Raw genomic sequence first — 21,297 nt, 5'->3', positions numbered from 1 at the left:
GGGATCCTCGTGGACCTGAGAAATCACTGTCTCTGGGGAGCCGAGGGCGGTTTAGGTAAGGTAGTCGTAATCCCGGGGAAGGAAGAAAAGGGGGCCCTGTGCACTATGAAGCCATCAGGAGGTTACGATCTCGAGCTCATGATAACAAACGTCCCAACGGACTTGCAGGCGCGTGTGTCAGAAAACCTGACCGCGTTCGCCACCCACAAGCACGACTGCGGGAGAGTCACTGGGTTCGAAGTCAGCGTAGACGGGGACCCCATGATCCGACCCCAAAAGCAGTATAATTTCCCCAAGGAGGCAGAACCCGACATGGAGACAGCAATATCTTCATTGGTACAGCAGGGCGTGTTGAGGACGATAGCCACCCACGTGAACTCCCCATTATGGCCGGTAAAGAAACCGGACAATTCGTGGAGAGCCACGGTGGACTATAGAGTCCTCAATAGTAATATCCCAGCCTGCGCGCCCACGGTAGCAGCAGTTGCAGACTTAATAGGGAGTATTCCAGCATCGGCGACCACATTCACGGTGCTGGACATCTCGAACGGTTTTTGGTCCATTCCGCTGCGGCGGGAGGACCAGTACAAGTTTGCCTTTACTTTCAAAGGGCAACAGTACACCTGGAACTGCTTACCACAGGGTTTTCACAACAGCCCCAGCATTTTCCATCAGTGCATGGCGGGGAGTTTGAAAGAGTTCAGCCAGCCCAACCAGATAGTGCAGTATGTGGATGACTTACTCCTGTTCACAGATACAAGGGAGCAGCACGGCCCACTGTTAGCCGAATTGTTGGAACTGTTAGAAAGGAAGGGTTTCAAAGTAAACCCAAAGAAAGCCCAGATCGGCCAGCAGGAAGTTAAATTCCTGGGTCTGGCCATCCGCGCTGGGGAAAGAGCCATAGATAAGGCCAGACGGGAATCTATACAAGATCTGCCGATTCCCAACACAATAACGGGTGTAAGGTCCTTTTTGGGATTGACCGGGTACTGCAGAGATTTCATCGAGGACTATGCTGCCACAGCGGCCCCGCTACTTCGACTCTTACACAAGGGAGTCGAGTGGTCTTGGGACGAGGGGTGCCAGGCAGCATTCGAGAAGTTGAAAAGAGATCTGCAGACCGCGCCAGCCCTAGGGGCCATAGATGGGGGAGAGGAGTTCTTTCTGGAGGTAGCCGCTAGTGGGGACAGCCTGAGCGCAGTGCTGCTCCAAGAGCGGCACGGCAAGCTAAGACCAGTAGTTTATTCCTCCAGGGTGCTCACGGATGTGGAGAGGAGTTTCTCCAATTGCGAACGGCATCTCCTGGCCACGCATTGGGCTGTGAACAGATCAGTGATCTTCACAGGGACCTCTCCCATTACGCTCCTCACCCATCACACCCCCACGAAGATGCTTCTGGACGGGAGGATTAAGGATGGGACCATAAGCAGCGCTCGGATTGCGCGCTGGACCCTCCTCCTTTCCCAGATGGATCTCAAAGTTAAAGGCCTCTGCACGCCAAGGCTCGCAGCCAATATGGCATATCCCGGGACAGCCCATCAATGTTCCGTAGAAGGGGTATGGGAAGTTAACATAGGTTTACGGGCCGGGATACATCCCACGGGCCGCGAGATCTACGTAGACGGTTCTAGCACTGTAGCTGACGGCAAGCGACTCACAGGGTGTGGAGTTTATGACCCTGCGGCAAACATTGCCCTGGCAATTAAGCTCCCCAGCACTATGAGCGCGCAGCAGGCTGAACTGTCCGCGGTGGCGTACGTGGTTACCCACCCCGAGATTTTCCCAACCCCATACACGATTTGCTCAGACAGCATGTTCACGTGCAATTCATGTACAGAGTACCTCGCCATCTGGTCCCGACGCGGGTACACCTCCGCGGACGGGCGGCCTTTAACAGTTAAGCCCTTGCTGGAGAAGATCCTAGCAGCTGTGGGGGAGAAAGGAGAGGTGTTCATCCATAAGGTGAAGGCTCACTCCATTACAGAACCCCGCAGTCAGGGCAACCAGCAGGCGGATGCGCTAGCCAGGGAGGGTGCCCGCAACGGCATTCTCTGGGACCCATACGAACCCGGACCCGTGGCGGCGATCCAAGGCAGGGAGGGAATTCCCGGGAACACAGGGGTGACACCGCCCCCAGACCTAAAGACCGTCCAAACCCTGGATCCCGCCCTAAAAGCAGTCCTAAAAGCCATCACAGAGGGCAAACAGGTAGAAGGTCCGTACAGTACGGCAGCCCTCACAGTCAAAGAAGGTATGCTGTTCCGAAAGGAGCAGTGGGTTGTGCCACAGCAGCACCGAAGGGAATTCCTGCAATTGGCCCACGAGGGTCCAGGAGCGGGACACCCCGGACCTGAGGTCACCTGGCAACGGGTGGAGCAGGCGGGATGGTGGCCGGAACTTCGGGACGATGTCCGCGAGTTCTGCGCAAGCTGTCTTGTGTGTGCTGCTAACAACCCAGACCCCCACAAAAGGAAGGTGCCCATGGGGTACATCAGGAGGGTAGAGGGACCATGGCAGTCGATTCAGGTCGACTACATAGGGCCCCTGCCCGCCGCCCAGGGAGGCTATAAGTACTGCCTTGTCCTGGTAGATGTGTTCACCAAATGGGTAGAAGTCTTCCCGTGCAGAACAGCTACGGCACTGGGTACTGCTAAGATCTTGATTCGGGAAGTGTTCTCACGGTGGGGACTCCCCCGTTTTGTAGAGTCCGACCAAGGGAGTCAGTTCACCGGTCAAGTAATGCAGAACGCCCTCAGGCTCTTGGGCATTGAGGGAAAGTGGCACGTAGCATACAATCCCCAGTCATCCGGGATTGTTGAGCGTATGAATCGGACCCTCAAGGAAAAGCTGAGGAAAGAGACAATGGGCTCGCCCCAGAAATGGGCGGAGGTCCTGCCTTTAGTCCTCATGGGGATCCGAGCCAGCCAGTCCAAAAGCACGGGGTATTCCCCGCACGAGTTAATGACTGGAAGGATCATGCGAACACCCACCCATGTGCTAGCCCCGGTGCTCACTGAGGGCCAGCTCCGAGAGGTGAAACGGGACAAATTCGCCCAAACCCTCTTGGAGCGCCTGAGACAGATTTATGGGCAGGCGGCTGGGAACATGGGAAGACAGCACCAGGGAAATAAACTGTTGTTGGAACCTCGGAAACAACAAGAGTGGGTAGTCGGGGACCAGGTCATGGTCCGAAACTACGCCAGGGTAGGGAGTTTTGAACCACTGTACATGGGGCCATACAGCATTGTTGACAAAGCCAGCCCCATGGTTTATGCAGTGAAGACGCCCCGACGTACCAAATGGTTTCACATCAACCAGTGTAAACTGTTTAAACCGGGTACACAAGGGCCACCAAAGGGGACCAGGTCTGAGAACAAAGATCCTCAGCCTGTAACAGAGTCACAGACCACACAGGCTGGAGCAGTAGCCTGCGTGAAGGGAGAGGCCATCCCATTGGAGTGGGAGGTCTCATCTTTTGAATGGGATTTAGGCAGGGGAGAGCCCGAAAAGCTCAACCTCGCTTTAGACCCAATCACGGAGGAGGAAGAGTCAGAGGACGGCAGTCCCGCCCTCGACTCAAGCTTGGGGGAGGTAGGGAGTGGGGGTGGAGACTCGTTACCTGTAGGGACAGGTGAGGTGGAGTCGGAAGCCACAGATCCCGACCCCGGGGGGGCGGAGCCTGAGGGAGGGGAGCTGGAGCCGGCAGCTGTGGAGGAACCACAGGCTGTAACGGTAACAGTCACGACCCCAGGTCCATCGGCCCCGGGAGCCCAACCCAAAGCAGCCCCTCGTAGGTCGGCTCGAGCGCCCCAGCCCAGAAAATTTTGGCCAGATTCTCCCCATCCTCCCCAACCACGGTTTAAAGCAGCCCCAGGAAGACATGATCCCCGTTCAGCAGCGACAGGCTGCGGGGGATCAAGGCCAAAGATCAATGCAGCCCCACCGCAGGGTGTGGCACACGACAGACCTCACAGGGATTCGGAAAGCCGCCCCACGGAGGGCGGCGCTGTACATAAGTTAAGATAGGTAATTATGGTCATAGTTTAAGGAATGTAAAGTATATGGTGTTAAGAGTACAATTTTGAGGTCTGCCCGGTATGTGTGTTTGTTAGGGAGCGGGGTCCAGGAACCCGCGCGTCCAATTAATTTAGGCCAGCACCTATCGGGAGCCCGGCTACATCATTTTGTTGGTTACAGAAACCTGGGATACGATGGAAAGGATTGTCGTCGCGTTCATGGTGATCGGGTGCGGGTGGGCCTACCGAGGCCGCACCAAGGACGTCATCATTTTCGGGTGCTCCGGGGACACGGCCCCCATCGCAACGGATGGGACGGGGGAGCGAGAGGTAGAGGAAACCGCCACCTACTTCCACCAAGGGAGATGGCCAGGTTGGCTGGGAACGAATTCTACGGAATATTCCAGCAATTTCGGTTTTGCCTACCAAGAGACTTCATTAACGTGCCCTCGAGTGAGGATCCTAGCGCCCAGAGCCAGCGTCACCGTGGGAAAGAGGATTTGTCTGGTGTGCAATGGGAACGTACCACCAAGGCGATAGTGGTGGCTACGAAAGCTGGGAAAGGACATGAGAAACTCTACGGTCGAGTGGGAGCGACTGGGTAATAATACCCATCGGACTATTACGGGAACTCACGGACAATTACGTGTGTGTTGGGACAAATGGTGGGAACCGGATGAGGGAATATATGTCTGTATGTGGGGTTCGAGACACGTCTGCCCCAAGGGCGTGTCCATCTTCTTCCAGAGGCAGTGGCAGGATGAAGGGAAGGGGATGAGATGGGATGTTAGCACTCGAGCGTGCGGAGCCCCATACTCCCCTATTCCGGTGAACGCCACTGAACTCATCACCCGCCCACGCAAGCCCCTGCCCACGCTTCCGGTAGCACTAGCCCAGAAAGGAGGGTGCCCAACCACCACCAAGGGACCCGGGAATGGTTTAGTATTGGTACCCACCGGTCAGGTGCTGTACCAAGGGGTACACTACGCGGTGGCCTCAGTGATTTTAAATCTCACTGAGGTAAGATTGCCGGAGTGGTGTCCCAAAGAAACGGAACAATTATACCAGGTCCTGTTAACCAGTATGTTTAGACAATTTTACGAATTTGACTTTGCCGACATCGACAGAGACAAATTATACACCACACCGCCAGAAGTTTTGGATCGAGTCGGGAGGCAAAGAAGGGGTACTGTAAATGACATATTCACTGCTTTTAATACCGGGACATCTGTTGTCAACGCTCTAGATAACGTGGAGCTGCAGACACAGATCAACGGTTTAAAAGCCCAGTTAAGGAACATATTGACAGACGAAAACAAGGTCGTGGGTTCTGAGTTGCATGAGGACCAGGCCATGACACTACACTTTAAGGACATAATTGCTGAGCTGGAGAAACACGCGAGAACGGTAAATGCACTCATTAAGGAGGATCGGAATGCGTCCGATCAAGCTGCGCAAAACGAGGCCTGTGTGCTGTACGGGGCGTGGTTATTGGGCGAGGGCCGCAGTAATCTTGAGGATTTAAAACAGGGTTTGGTCCCGTCCTGGATCAGCAACAAGCACTTGCAAGCGCTCCACCCTTTTGAGAATGCATTAAGCCCGTGCCAGCTCAGACTAGCCGCAGAAGCATACCCAGTTCCAGTGGACTGCGGACATTCGAATCACACTATTATGGGAATAGTAGTAAGAATGCCGGTGTTGGGTCCCGCAGCAAAGCCCGCCCCGGTATACAGAGTAGAGAACATTGGAGTCATTCAGGGGGGCGCACACATTCGTTACGCAGTGGTCCCGCCTTACGTCATCAGATGGGAGCGTACGATGACAGGCACCGACCTCTCGGGATGTCGGAGCCGGGGAGCACACATCATCCTGTGTCCCCAGCACTTGAATGCCTTTTTGAAACCACAGTGCGGGTTCAGAACCGCTAGCGCGAAGCCGGTGAATTGCACCATGGAGGCAATGGCAGAGGACCATGTGCCCCCACAGGTAGCATATATCGGGGGTGGGACATACTGCGTCACCACTGCAGCGCCTCAGTACCGATATGGACAACACGAGTGGTGTTCGGTCGGTGATAGCAGTTTCTGTTTCAAACCCAGGGCCGAGGTTCAAGTGGCACAACAACGAATTGTTCCCATTCCTGCGCCCTCCACCGTACACATCACTATCAAAGAGAATTTCACAGACTTACAACGATTTGTCGCGCATTTTGGTTATGTCATTCCCCCTCTTCCCGAACACCTCACCAAGATTTTAAAAGCCGTTATAATTTCGCAGAAACATTTCTACACACTGGAGCAGAAGACTTTAGAGATAGGAAAAGACATATTGGACATAACCATCCCACCATGGTGGGACTTGTTCACCAACATAGAGGTCCCCGCCTGGATTAGAATAGCATCCCATATCCTAGTAGTATGTCAGGTTTTGATTGTGATATTTTTGCTCTTCGTGCATTGCAAAAGAGGCAAACGCCTCCAGAGGCACGAGAACACAGGAGAATGGAGAGAACGCGATGTGCGAATGGGGGAAGCAGATACCCCACTCTAAGCTGCTAGTATAAGATTAAGCGTCCCTCCATTTAAATTTTTTTTTTTTTTTTTGATTGTTTTGGGTTATAAGGAAATAAGTATTGTTATGTTATTAGTTGTTCTTAAGTTTTTTGGATTAATAAAAGATGCATGCAGATGGCGCAAAAGGGTATCAACCCCTGCCCATCTGACAGGTGAAGGTGTTATAGTTTAAGATTTGCTGTCTATGATTCCAAATGTGCATGAGGTAATTTTCATTTTCTCCGGAAATGGGAACTGCATGTGTCGTGAGGGGCATAGATAGTTAAGTGCCAGGAATGTTTGGATGTGGGGAATCAGGGAAAATTTGCTCATCAAGGATTATTGATACTTTAAGCAAGCTATCAGTATCACAGGGGGGCCTGTAAGATTCGCAATTTTCAGCAAAAATCACGCAAGAAAACTGGATAAAATAAGACTGTTTATTGACCAAAGTAAGCTTGCACAGAAAAACCTTTGATAAAAGGGCATACAAAATGGCCGCCAGGCCCCGTGATCAGTTTATGAACCATTTTATTTCTGTTACTGCAAGCCAGACAGGCTTGTGGATTGAAGACAGTGAGCCCACGAAAGCCAGTCTCTGGGAACCGAAACTCAGAGCAACAGCATACATATTCAATGGATTATAAGTACAGGATGGGGCCCATCAAGATATGGGCGGACAATGTAAAAACACTTATACCCATTTATCGTACAAAGGAAAAACCGTTTAGCAGCCATCAAGGAAAATGTCCGGACCGATCAATATGCGAACCGAGCCACGGTGAAAATGCAAAAGACATTGAAAGACATTATCGGCCAGGAAGGCCAGTTTAAGTTATCACCGGCTCCGTTACAAGACAAAGCGCCCCTGCAGAGATTTCTGCCCGCCAAAATTAATACAAAGACAGGACTATGATTTGGCGGGAGATAAGACTGTCCCAAAAGAGTATAACTATGGATTGAAAGTCCATCTAAGTTACTTCGGACTTCGGGTTACTTGAACAACTTCTTCTTCACTGCCACGGCTTCTTGTTGGGCGACTTCAGGCTTCCATTTCTTCAAGAACTTTCTTCTACGAGGAACGAACGAAGGGCGGACGGTGCCCGGATCGGCGCCTCTTCCACTTCGGCAGATCGATGAAAACGTTTTCGTCTTTTTAAAGACGGACGGTTTCGGTAAAAGGACAACGTGGTCGGTGTTCAGCCAAACAAGGCTCGGCCACGACGAGAAGACGACGAGGGTGGCCCGGGTACTGGGGTCGGGAGATCATCGACGACCCAGGCCGACGGAGAAGAAACCCTCTGGAGGACTGGCGATCTAGGCCACAAGATTCTCCCATGTGCATAGCCTGCATCTGGGTCTGCTCCATGAACCCAAATCGACTTAGTAGATCTCAACCTTAACGAGCGCTCATCGAGGCTGGGTCTACCCCACCGCCTCGAGGGAGGAGAGAATATCGACTGCGCCAGAAGTTTCCAAATCCACGTGACGACGGAAAGCGGTGCCAAAAAGGCTGCGAACCCCCTTTCTCGCGATTTCGAGAGTGGTGAGCATGATCCCAAGTTCCCCAGGTCGAAACTTAGTTTAGGTATAGGGGAGGGAGTTAAGGGAAATCGTAATGTGTTTCCCCTTTTACGATGTGCCGTGTGTTCCCCATTTCCATAGAGTCAAGTTCATAAATTTGTGCATGATTGTAGTAACTTTAATCTGTGCCTATGACATGTATTTTGTAATGCTTCAAACTGTTTAAAAATAAAAGCATCCATTTCGTGCTATTCAACCTGGTCTATTGAGTTCTTTCTCTGCACTACTGTTCTCTGCACCTAAGTCCAAGGTCTAGAACCGTAGGGGGAGTGGGTCGAACCACTCAAGGGTAATTATTGCACGAAGCCTGGCAGGAGACCAGAAAGAGCAAGAGAAACCCCCTACAGTACTTTAATAATGGGGCAGACACTCAGTGTGAGAGTGTACAGTGGGGGTGAGAGCTGCAGTCAGGGGGTGTGTACTTTATTAATGGGGCAGACACTCAGTGTGAGAGTGTACAGTGGGGGTGAGAGCTGCAGACAAGGGGTGTCTTCTTTAATAAGGGGACAGATACTCAGGTTCGATTTTGCCTGGCCCGAGGAGGCGGGATTTGAGATGTGTGAGGTGTTAAAATCGCCAAAAATGGTGGGTGGCTCCGATTCTGCCCTCATCCCGCCTGTGAGCAATTTTCCCACATTCGTGGTTTCAGACCCCGTTTCCATCCTGCTTACAATAGGCGGGATAGGCCCTTAAGGCCCTTAACAACCTATGAATTGCCTCTATAATCCCATTTTGAGAGGCCTTTCTGAACTTACCACATTTCCCCACTGCTGCATGTCTCCTCTGGAACACACCAGTGAATCCTGGCAGCCTCACAAGTGGATTGCTTACTAACAGCTGCAGGTCCACCATTAAAAACGAATTTTCACCAATGAACATTTGCAGGTGGCAGAACTTTGTTGTCTCAGGTCTGGGGGAGCTTTTAGCAGGCCTACTCATTGTTGTGGAAGTTTGGAGCCTGACACCCATCTCCAGTGTGACCTCCTGGGAAACCCCTCTCCCCACCTTGACTGAGCGCTGCCTCAACCCATGCTTTCCACGAAGGTTGCCCTCCTTTCCGTGGTGATGCGTTCATGCACCAATGCCTCCACAAAGGCTCTGCTAATGTTCGCGATGGACTCCTCCATTCGCTCCACACTCGCAGCGACGCTGGAGACAAAACCTGCCAGAGACTCCTGCACCTGTTCCTGGAGTTCCAGCACCGCTCTCCTTCTGGATGGACCCGGAGGCACAGGGTCGACATGCAGCTGAGCCGAGCTGGCAGAGTCCTGCGCCCTCCAACGAGGACTCTCCACTGCTGTCCCTGTCTCCACCATCTGCTGATGCTCAATTGTGAGCTGTGATACATCAGGTAACAACACTACTCTATCTCGCGAAGGTCCCACCAAGGTGTGAGTGTCTGCGCTTACGCTGGGTGCGCTGAATTCTGCTGACGCTTCACCCTCAGAGGTTGCAGATTCCTCTGAGAAGTCTTCAGGCTCAGGCTCTTCCTCCTGGATAGTGGGGACGGGGGCTTTTGATGGTCCTGTGGGGGAGTAAAGGAAGGAGTTAGAGATGTGAGATAAAGGTTGCATGCACATTGAATTGTGTCAATTTGTTAGAGCATCAGAATCATTATCAGTCACTCATGCAATGTCAATGAGAGAGATGCAAAATTATTCTTTCACCAGCTTGCTGTGATGCGCCTGCCTGTCCGTCCCCCACTTGCGCATCCTCCTCCACTCCTACGATTTCCAGGACCGCCTCCTCTGCATTGGTGAGCTGGGCTATTGAGGGTGGCCCTCCTCCTATCCTCACCCTTTCCATCTTTTTGTGTGCTCACTTTTCCTGCAATGAGGGACACAAGCGGAGTTTGAGTGAGAATGAAGGAGTGAGTGTAGAGAATCCATAGCATAGATGCTTAGAAGGAGAAAAACATGGGGTGAGGTGCCAAGACCAAGGGCCCTCCCTGTGTGTTGTAAGTTGTTGTCATTGCATCACAGTGATAGGGAGTGTGAGGGCTGCATAGTCGAATAGTTATGTGAATGTGAACATAGAGAGAGAGGGAATGGGTAAGGGTGCAGGGATGTAAGGGTGAAGAGGGATGTGGAGGAGGATGTTGACAAAGCAGAGTGCTGGTGATGTGGATCAGATTGAGGGTGACGGGAATGTAATACTCACTTTTCCTGTGCGGAGAAGGTTATGAAACCTCTTTCTGCACTGCAGCCAGGTTCTGCTGCACATAGAAATAGCATGGACCGCCTGTGCCACTTGCAGCCACACAGCTTTAGTCTGTTGTGGAGGCTTTTTCCTCCCTGAGGAAGGAAAGAGCACCTCCTTACTTGCTCTTGCTCCCTCCACCAGAGCTTGCAGGGAGGCCTCGTCGAACCTGGGTGCACACTTTGGTCTAGTGCTGAAGGAATCCCTCAGAAGAATGGTCATTGTAGTGTATGTGCCTTTAAGTCAGAACTACTTTTACAGCTCCTGTATACTGTAGTACCGGCAGTGACCACACCGGTATATAAGCTTTGCGCATGCCTCTGTACCCCCAGTCTAGAGACTACCCTCCTCCAGTAAAGACCTATTATTTGTTAATGTACAGCATCCGTGTGATTATTTATTAATAGCATATCCACTGAACCACGGATCCAACAGTGGCGACGAGTGTCAATTCTAATCTACCTGCAACATAAAAAAAAAATAGTCGAGGCCAGGAACACGGGCGTCGACCACGAGTAACCGCCCAGCAGTCAGGCAGAGATCCAACTTCGCAGGGGAGGCTGTGGAGAGCCGGGCTTGGTTCCCCAGCCACAACGAGCAGTAAGAGACCGACGACAGGTCCAGTGCAGACCCTTCCCGAGCAGCGGCGGCTGGAGCCGACCGACGGCGGAGAGAGAGCCGAGCAGCGTCGATGGGGTAAGACACGGGTGAAGAGCGCAGGGTGCAGCCGGGGGTTGAACACCGAGCGGCGTCGAGGAAAATAAAACAAACCGGAGCGAGAGAGGGTAAGAAACAGTTGGGTTCCAGACTGAGCGGCGTCGAAAAATATAAAAAGAAGAACGCGCAGAGCACAGCCAGGGATCACGGGCTGAACAGGGTCCGCGGGGCGAAGAAAGAGGAGACGCCATTGAGCCGCGGAGAAGAAGGAAGAGCGCGGGAGGCGCCATTGAGCCGTGGAGAAGAAGGGAGAGCGCGGGAGACGCCATTGAGCTGCAGAGAAGGAGGAAGAGCGCGGGAGACGCCATTTTTAGAAGCCGCAGTGGAGAAGAAGGGCGAGTGCGGGAAGGAAGGAAAGCACGGGAGACGCCATTTTGTGCCAGCGGAGAAGAAGGGGAAGCGTGGGATGCGCCATTTGTGATAGTTAACGCACACCCAAGGATGCCGAAGAGTGGCAGTATCTCTACGTTCGACAATGAAGTCGAAGATTGGGCGACATATGTGGAACGTATTGAGGTGTACTGCAGGGCAAATGAAGTGCCAGATGCTAATAAAGCACTGGTTCTGTTAAATTCCATGGGTGCACAAACTTATGGGTTACTGCAAAATCTAATAACCCCAGAGAAGCCGGTAAACAAGAATTTTGAAAGCATAGTAGAAATCCTACAGGACCACTTAAACCCCACACCGCTGCTGATAGCTGAACGATTTAAGTTCCATAAAAGGAACCAACACAAAGATGAAAGCAATGCTGAGTACCTAACGGAACTGCGCAAGCTATCGAAACACTGTCAGTTTGGAGCAGGACTAGCAGACACGTTAAGGAACAAGTTTGTGTGTGGGCTACAAAGTGAAGGAACCCAGAAACGGCTTCTATCAGAAAAGGACCTTACGCTGGACAAAGCTTTCAGTATGGCAGTATCACACGAAGCAGCCACAAGTGGCGCTGCAGAGATACAACGGAGACCGCAAGAATATGGCACCAATGACATGTCCTATGGAACAGGGAAGTGCTATCGCTGCGGCAGAACAACACATGACCAGAAAGATTGTTGGTTCAAGGACCAAGTGTGCAGACAGTGTGGGAAAGCAGGACACATAGCAAGAGTCTGCAGGTCTGGGAAGAAAACCAACAGTAAGAAATCTCCACAGGAGAAGTACAAAAAGGTACACCAGGTGATGGACAGTGGTTCAGACGAACAGAAAAGTGACACAGACTCCAGAAGCAAGGAGCTGGGTTGTCTGAAACTACATAAGGTAACCGAAATGGAGGATCACCAGACTATCTGGGTTACATTCAAGATAGATGGAGTCCAAGTGGAAATGGAATTGGACACAGGGTCAGCTCTAACAGTCATAAATCAAAGAGACTACAAGCGGCTATTTTCACACATACCCTTGAAAGCTACAGAGATTGTCTTGAAGACGTATACGGGGCAAAAAGTCTACCCCAAAGGAAAAATAAGGGTGAAAGTGACATATAAAGGCCAGGAAATACCTAAAATGGATATATATGTATTGCCAAATAGAGGACCACCACTGCTAGGACGTGAATGGATCCAGAAGATACAATTAGATTGGCATTCCATACAGGCACTGAAGGTTGAGGCCAAAAAGGATGACGACGTCACACCTGGACGACTGTCAAAAATGCTAACTGATGCAAAAGAAGTGTTCCAGGAGGGACTAGGAACACTAAAAGGAATAACAGCAATGATTAAAATAGAGGAAAATGCAAGCCCGAAGTTTCTGAAGGCCAGACCAGTGCCTTATGCGATCAGACCAGCTGTTGAAGCAGAGCTGGAAGGGTTGGAACGTTCAGGAGTACTGTCCAAAGTGGACTGGAGCGAGTGGGCTACACCCATCATTCCTGTAATGAAGAGGTCGTTGAGTAATACGCCTGGGGAAACAAAGAAGGTCCGCATCTGTGGGGATTTTAAGGTGACAGTGAACCCAGTCCTTCACACGGTGCAATATCCGCTTCCACGAATTGAGGATATTTTCGCCTCGCTATCTGGAGGTAAACGTTTCACCAAAATTGACCTAGCCCAGGCGTACTTGCAAATGGAGGTAGAAGAAGCTTCGAAACATTACCTTACGATCAACACTCATAAAGGTCTCTATCAATACAATCGGCTGGTGTTTGGAGTAGCCTCGGCTCCGGCTATCTGGCAAAGGGCGATGGATCAGGTCCTGCAAGGGATTCCAGGGACCCAGTGTTATTTGGACGACATCTTGGTCACGGGCGAAAATGACGGTGATCACCTCGCCAACTTGGAGAAGGTGCTCACCAGATTAAAGGAGTATGGGCTACGAGCTAATCACCACAAGTGCGAGTTTTTCCAGAAAGAGATCTCGTATTGTGGCCACGTCATCGATGAAGAGGGATTACATAAGTCCCCTGACAAGATTGAGGCAGTAGTCAAGGCTCCAGCACCAGAAAATGTGTCACAACTGAGGTCGTTCCTCGGGCTGGTAAACTACTACCACAAGTTCTTACCAAATTTGTCTACGGTATTACACCCGCTGAACACCCTACTGCAAACAGGGGTACCATGGAAGTGGGATGACGAACGTAGACGAGCTTTCCAGAAGTGTAAGGAATTGATCACATCAAAAGAGGTGTCGGCCCATTTCAACCCAGCACTACCTATTCGTTTGGCATGTGTTGCATCACCCTACGGTATTGGAGCGGTGCTGTCGCACAAATTCCCAGACGGGTTGGAGAGGCCAGTGGCCTTTGCGTCTCGGTCACGAACCTCAGCCGAGCGCAACTACGCCCAGATTGACAGGGAGGCCCTCAGCCTAGTATGGGGAGTAAAACAATTCAACCACTATCTGCACGGGCAGAAGTTCACCTTGCTGACTGACCACCAACCACTTGTCTCCATCTTTAATCCTAAGAAGGGCGTTCCAGTGATGACTGCACAACGGTTACAAAGATGGTCCCTGTTTCTAGGGGTGAATCAATATGAAATAGAATATAAAGGCACGAAACAGCATGGGAACGCTGATGGGCTATCGCACCTGCCACTGCCTACTGTGGAGGAAGCACCAGCAGTGGACCCTATCGAGATATTTTATTCGTCAATAATTGAACGATTGCCAGTAACAAACGCGGATATAGAGAAGGAGACCCGCAATGATCCGACGCTGTCACAGGTATATGAATTGACGGTGAGGGGATGGCCAACACATGGCGACTCACTGTTGCCAGCATTCTCATCCAGAAGAGAACAGCTGTCAGTATGCCAGGGGACAGTGATGTGTGGATCCAGAGTGGTGATTCCACCCAAGTTAAGGGAGAGAGTGCTAAATGAGCTACATGAAGGTCATCTGGGGGGAGTGAAAATGAAAAGCCTTGCTAGGGCTTATGTGTGGTGGCCGGGAATCGATCAACAAATCGAAGACCTAACTAAGAGCTGCTTAGGATGCCAGAAGGTCCAAAATGCACCACCACATGCCCCTCTACACCCATGGGAGTGGCCCTCCTCTCCATGGCAACGGGTGCATATTGATTTCGCTGGTCCATTCATGGGCTCAATGTTCTTAATAGCAGTGGATGCTCATTCAAAGTGGCCTGAGGTGATAAAAATGTCTTCAACCACTACAGAGAAAACGATCGCAGTCCTACGGACCATATTTGCCAGAAACGGTTTGCCAGAGCAGATTTGCTCTGATAATGGACCACAGTTTGTGTCCGATGAGTTCCAAAAATTCATGAAAAGGAATGGGGTAAGGCATTACACATCCGCCCCGTATCATCCAGCCACAAATGGATTGGCTGAGAGGTTTGTACAAACCTTTAAGAAGGCGATAAAGGCCATGTGCGACGATGAAATTCCACTACAGCATAAGATGGACAATTTCTTATTAGCCTACCAAAACGCGACACATGCAGTTACCAACCAGACCCCAGCCATGATGTTCTTTAACCGAAGGTTGAGGTCTCGTCTGGACTTGCTCAGACCAAATGTGCGAAGAAATGTTGAGGACAAACAATTCCAGCACATCAATGAGAAGCCGACAAGGAGCTTCAATGTAGGGCAACCAGTCTTGGCCCGTGACTATCGAACAGAGAAGTGGCAACCCAGAACGATATGTGCAAGGCAGGGGCCATTAATGTACACAGTGGATGTCGGGGAGAATATTGTGAGATGCCACGTCGATCAGATCTTAGCATCACAGGAACGCGTCAACCCCATATCTCGAGTACCTGGGGATGAACCCGACATACCGGTAGCATCTACTTCAGACCCAGTAGCAGTGGAACCCGATGAACTACCCGATGAAAAGGGGTCAGAATCGCCTCTGCACCAAGAACAAGAACCTCTGGAAAGGCGCTATCCCGAAAGGGTCAGGAAGCCGCCCCAAAGACTGAATCTATAAATGGACTTTTGTTGTTTAAAGTACATGTTGAAATGTTAATTGTTATTTGAATATTAGGGGTATTACTAATCTAAAAGGGGAGGAATTGTAGTGTATGTGCCTTTAAGTCAGAACTACTTTTACAGCTCCTGTATACTGTAGTACCGGCAGTGACCACACCTGTATATAAGCTTTGCGCATGCCTCTGTACTCCCTGTCTAGAAACTACCCTCCTCCAGTAAAGACCTGTTATTTGTTAATGTACAGCATCCGTGTGATTATTTAATAATAGCATATCCACTGAACCACGGATCCAACAGTCATAAAGTTGTAAGTCTGAAAAAGAAGCAAGGCTGCTTGCAGGCCTTAAATCCAGTTGCATAGATGACGTCATCAGAGGCGAGTTTCTGTATGAAAAGACTCATTGGGCCAGGGGCTTCCACACGCTGGAAATCAAGTGCCCAATTAGGGGAAAATCGGCCAATTGTCACGAATCACAACGAAGGCGGGGTCGAGTACCGCCGACCACCTGACACGCACCCAGCCCGCCCCCATTGGCAAAATCCAGCCCTCAGTCTGAGAGTGTTCAGTGGGGGTGAGAGCTGCAGTCAGGGTCTGTGTACTTTAATAATGGGGCAGACACTCAGTGTGAGAGGGTACAGTGGGGGTGAGAGCTGCAGTCAGGGTCTGTGTACTTTAATAATGGGGCAGACACTCCATGTGAGAATGTACAGTGGGGGTGAGAGCTGCAGTCAGAGGGTGTGTACTTTAATAATGGGACAGACACTCAGTGTGAGAGTGTACAGTGGGGGTGAGAGCTGCAGTCAGGGTCTGTGTACTTTAATAATGGGGCCGACACTCAGTGTGAGAGTGTACAGTGGGGGTGAGAGCTGCAGTCAGGGGGTTTGAACTTTAATAATGGGACAGACACTCAGTGTGAGAGTGTACAGTGGGGGTGAGAGCTGCAGTCAGGGTCTGTGTACTTTAATAATGGGGCAGACACTCAGTGTGAGAGTGTACAGTGGGGGTGAGAGCTGCAGTCAGGGTCTGTGTACTTTAATAAAGGGTGTGTGAGTTTACTGTGAGGGTTTGTTAGGCCGAATATTGAACATGTTTTTCTGAATGCAGCAGACCACTTTTGTAAAGACAGATTGAGACAGACATTAGGCCCTTTATTTGAACTGTTTTAGGCTTTGGCCGAGGATGCCTCATTTTCTGTCTTTACCAATATAGCGGGTAGCACAATTCTATCGTAATGCAGGCAGGGGGTCAACTACTTTCTAGGCTTCAGTACTTCCATTACTTTTCTGCAATGCTTCATTTGATTTCCTCAGGAGAATGCCTTGAACAAACACGAGGCAAATATCTGCCTTTAGAGGGGTCAAGAAACCTGACAGGGAGTGATTCAATCCCAGGAGCAGGCTCTGCAAATTCTGGGAAGATAGTTGGAGGAGTGGGCCAGAGACAGGATATCAGGAAACATGCCTCAACTCAGGGTTGCTGCCACCCTGAACTTACCTCCCCATACAATCCTATCCAGTCCCACAAGCACTGATCGATACAAAACCAGGGCTTACCCCTAACAGGAAAAGACTTGTGTCCCATGGGCGGCTGATTTGATGCCGCACGTTTTGTGTTGCCAACCATGATGAAGCAACCATGGGCAACACATAAGGTAAGAGGTATTATAAAGCTTAAAGAAAATGCTTACATAAATGCAAGGGAAATTGGAAATCCAGCTATCTAGGAGAGCTGTAAATTGCAACAACGGGATACAAAGTAAATAATATGAGGTGCAAAAAGGAATATGAAAAAAAACTTACAAGGGATATCAAAGCTAACAGGAAATGGTTTTATGAATATAATAAGAGCAAGTGTGCAGTAAAGCGGAATGTGGGCCCATTAAAGGCAGACGCAGTGTAGACTGTAATGGAGAATAAAGAACTGACAAATTTGTTCAATTAATACTTTATATCTATTTTCACAGCAGAGGAAAAGGATCAAATACCAACGGTACAGGGGAACATATAATAAGTCAATGTCAAGAACTGAGTGGATTTAATATAACGAAAACAATGGTAATGGAGAAAATAATGGGACTTAAGACAGACAAAGCATGAAGATCTGATGTTTTCCAATCAAGGGGTTTAAAAGAAATATGTGAGGAAATGGTAGATGTGTTAGCCCTAATTTTCCAAAGCACTCTAGATTCTGGAATTGTGCTGTTGGATTGGAAAATTGCAAATGTCACTCCATTATTTAAGAAAGAAGCGAGGGAGAAAACAGAAACTACAGGGATCTGCATTGGGTCCACAGCTTTTCACTATATTTATCAATGAATTGGATGAAGGAATAGAGGAGTAGAACTTTGTCCTTGGCAGTGGCGCTCAATGGGCAATAAGGCATCAGCCCCGTTACACGCCCTGTTTGATATTAGTTCTATTCAATTCAGTGGAACTGAATAGCGGGTGGGGGGTATAATGGGCAGCTGATTTGATGCTGCACATTTTGTGTTGCTGACCATGATGAATTACTACCCTAGAGAGTTGCAAATCCAAGTTTACAGGTGGCACAGTAAGTTGTGAGGATGGGAATAGGAAGTTAGAAAGGGACATACTAAGTGGGAGTAATGTTTTTTATTCTTTTACGGGATGGGGGCATCGCCAGCAAGGCCAGCATTTATTGCCCATCCCTAATTACCTTTGAGAAGGAGGTGGTGAGCCGCCTTCTTGAATCGCTGCAGTCTGTGTGGTGAAGGTGCTCCCACAGTGCTGTTAGGGTGGGAGTTACAGGAATTTGACCCAACGATGATGAAGGAACGGTGATATACTTCCAAGTCAGGATGGTGTGTGACTTTCAGGTGATGGTGTTCCCATACACCTGCTGCCCTTGTCCTTCTAGGTGGGAGAGGTCACAGATTTGGGAGGTGCTGCCGAAGAAGCCTTGATGAGTTCCTGTAGTGCATCCTATAGCTAGAACACACTGCAGCCACAGTACGCTGGTGGGGGAGGGAGTCAATCTTTAAGGTGATGGATGGGGTGCTAATTAAGCAGACTGCTTTGTCCTGGATGTCAAGCTTCTTGAGTTTTGTTGGAGCTGCAACCATTCGGGCAATTGGTAATTCTCCTGATGTGTCAGTTGTAGATGGTGGAAAGACTTTGAGAAGTCAGGAGGTGAATCACTAGCTGTAGAATACCCAGCCTCTGACCTGCTCTTGAAGCCACAGTATTTATGTGAGTTTCTGGTCAATGGTGACCCCAGGATGTTGATGTTGGGGGATTTTGCGATGGTACTGCCATTGAATGTCAAGGGGAGGTGATTAGTCTCTCTCTTGTTGGAGATAGTCATTGCCAGGCAATTGTCTCACGCGAATTTTACTTGTCACTTAACAGTCCAAGCCTGGATGTTGTCCAGGTCTTGTTGCATGTGGGCATGGGTCACTTCATTACCTGAAGAATTGTGAATGGAACTTGAAGTAACCAAATTACTATTATACTTTAGTTTTGTAGGTTAGGATATGTATAATGTAGCACCAATGTACAAGGTGGAGATAATGAGTTAATCCATACCCTGAGTTAAATGATATATGGGTCTGTATATTTCATTTACCCAGCTAAGCTTTAAAAACATGATTAAGTGACTTCAAATGCTGAGAAATTAAACTGCAGAGCAACTTGTAGGAAGATTGGGGAGGATGTCTGTTCGGCCAGGCGAGGCAGCACATATACGAGATAACACACCTAAGAATTCGTTTGTTGTAAACTCACAACAGGGTTCCATTACATCAAAGTATGGTGGGACTAATCAGGATGTGCTTGCTTTGCAGAAGTAACCCGAGATAAGGCCAAAAGTCTGTGTTTTGCACAGACTGAACGAGGACTGTTATCTTAAGAAAACATGTAACAAGCAAACCACCTGGCTAGAGACAAATGGATGGTTGTAAAGCAATTGAGATGAGGCCCGCAGTCACAGAAGGTGACGGGACCAACTGATAACAGAACTGTGATCTGTAGGCGGCAGGGAGGATGCAATGTCACAGTTTATAATTGCCATTTAGCAATAACTCTGTATATGCTGATAAGCTTTGCACCCACCCCTAGGGCAGGGGTTTGATTTTTGTATAATTATGAACGTTGCTAGGATATCGGTGGAGTCGGCTTCAGACAGCGATCTGAAAGGTTCTCCCCAGGCCTGCGAGTAAAGACCATTTTGAACCATAACTCCGAGTCTGTCATCTTTTCTGGGGATGGTGTGTGCGTCGACCTTGCATAGCACTTGGTCCGCAAAACACCTACAACAATTGGCGTAGTCAGCAGGATCACCAACCCTCTCCGAGTCACAGTATTGTCGGGCTGAGAAGGCTGAGTATGTTTTACCTTACCACCCCTCGGTAGAGTTCAGACATGCTGTAAGATTCGGAAAGGCAGTGAAATAAGAACTAAAAGAAACAGACTAGGAGGAACTGGTGCATTCTCGGAAAAGGTCGGCGTGGGCGGCAAAGTCCCCTAACCCGGAGGGTGGGAAAATCCTCTTAAGCCGAGAGGTGGCAAAACCTCAGTAAAGGAATGAATGATTGTATAATCGTGAGTAAATGAAATAACTCAATAGTCAGAAAGAGGTTAAAACGGACAAGGGCGAGGTCTGTCCCAAATGCCTAGCCTGAGCCGGAATTAAGAGGACAATAGTCCCACGTGATGGCCAGGATCAAGTAGGACATAGGGAGATACAGACCCCACAGTATCAGAATCTCGTGACTAAAGGGTTGGTGTGTGTGTTTAACGAAACCGAGTGATTGACAGGAAGTAAAGAAGGAAATCTGAGAAGAAATATATAAAGTGAGACGAGTGAATTTAGAATCATGAAAAAGAAGGAGATGGAAAGGAGGATTCCCCACTGTGGGGGGACCTGGATTCTATAACCCGATTCCTGGTAGATAAAAATTAATTGAACCAATGAAGAGGAAAGGATGGGATCCTGAGATAGTGCAGAGAGCCAAAGGGCTTGGTGGAGGGGACAAACCAAAGGTAAAGAGGGAAAAGGGGGAATGGTAATTTTAGCTTGTTACCAGAAACAATGTAAGGAATCGAAACAGAAGGGAGAGATAAAGAAGGAAAAAGATCTAATTTGCAGGCTAACCAATTTGAAAACTCAGCAAAGGAAAGGAAAAAAAACCAGGGATTTGGAAAGCCAGGGAAAGCTGCTGAGTCACCAATTTAAAAAGGAAAAAAAAATAAACTTAAAGCTTTACCAACATGGAAGTTATTAACATCTGTGCCGAGACAAATAAAGCACAAGATTTGCTGAGTGAAAGGAACCTTAAAAAATATGCTAGAATTTCAGGTTGTGTGAAATTGTGTGTTAAAGTGTGAATGTTTTCCTGACTGTGAATGTTTAAGAAGTTACAATATTCCTTTGTCTGAAAGTCTGTCCTTAAAAAAAAAAGAAAAATGTCTGTTATGTGTTTTAGCTCCACCCACTTCTCTGTGTTAAAAAAAAAAGCATTTAACCCTTTTGTCTTGTCTTGGATTTTGGAAGTTTTAAGAATGTGCGAATAAGATTGTGCCCCCAGAATGAAAAAAAACTACTACAATTTAAGTTAAGCTGGTGTGTATAAACTGAGAAGAGCAACAAAAAGTTTGTTTAACAAAAGACTAAGTTTCAGTCTAAGATTTAACCTTGGAGTTATGAGGTAAGTTAACCTATTAAAACCAGACTTTCATTGTGGCCATGGTGAAATTCTGGTTGGTGTAAATTGGTGTAGTCCAAATTGAATAAGATAACTCCACTCCACAAGAACGTCCGATAATGGCAGGTCCCTCTACAATATTTAATTGACTACGGTACTGGGAGCCCTACAGAAT

This window comes from Somniosus microcephalus, unplaced genomic scaffold (genome assembly GCF_052327205.1).
Source record: "Somniosus microcephalus isolate GS21.2 unplaced genomic scaffold, FLI_Smic_1.0 unresolved_chr1, whole genome shotgun sequence".
Lineage (NCBI taxonomy): Eukaryota > Metazoa > Chordata > Chondrichthyes > Squaliformes > Somniosidae > Somniosus > Somniosus microcephalus.
This window is presented reverse-complemented; position numbering follows the sequence as displayed.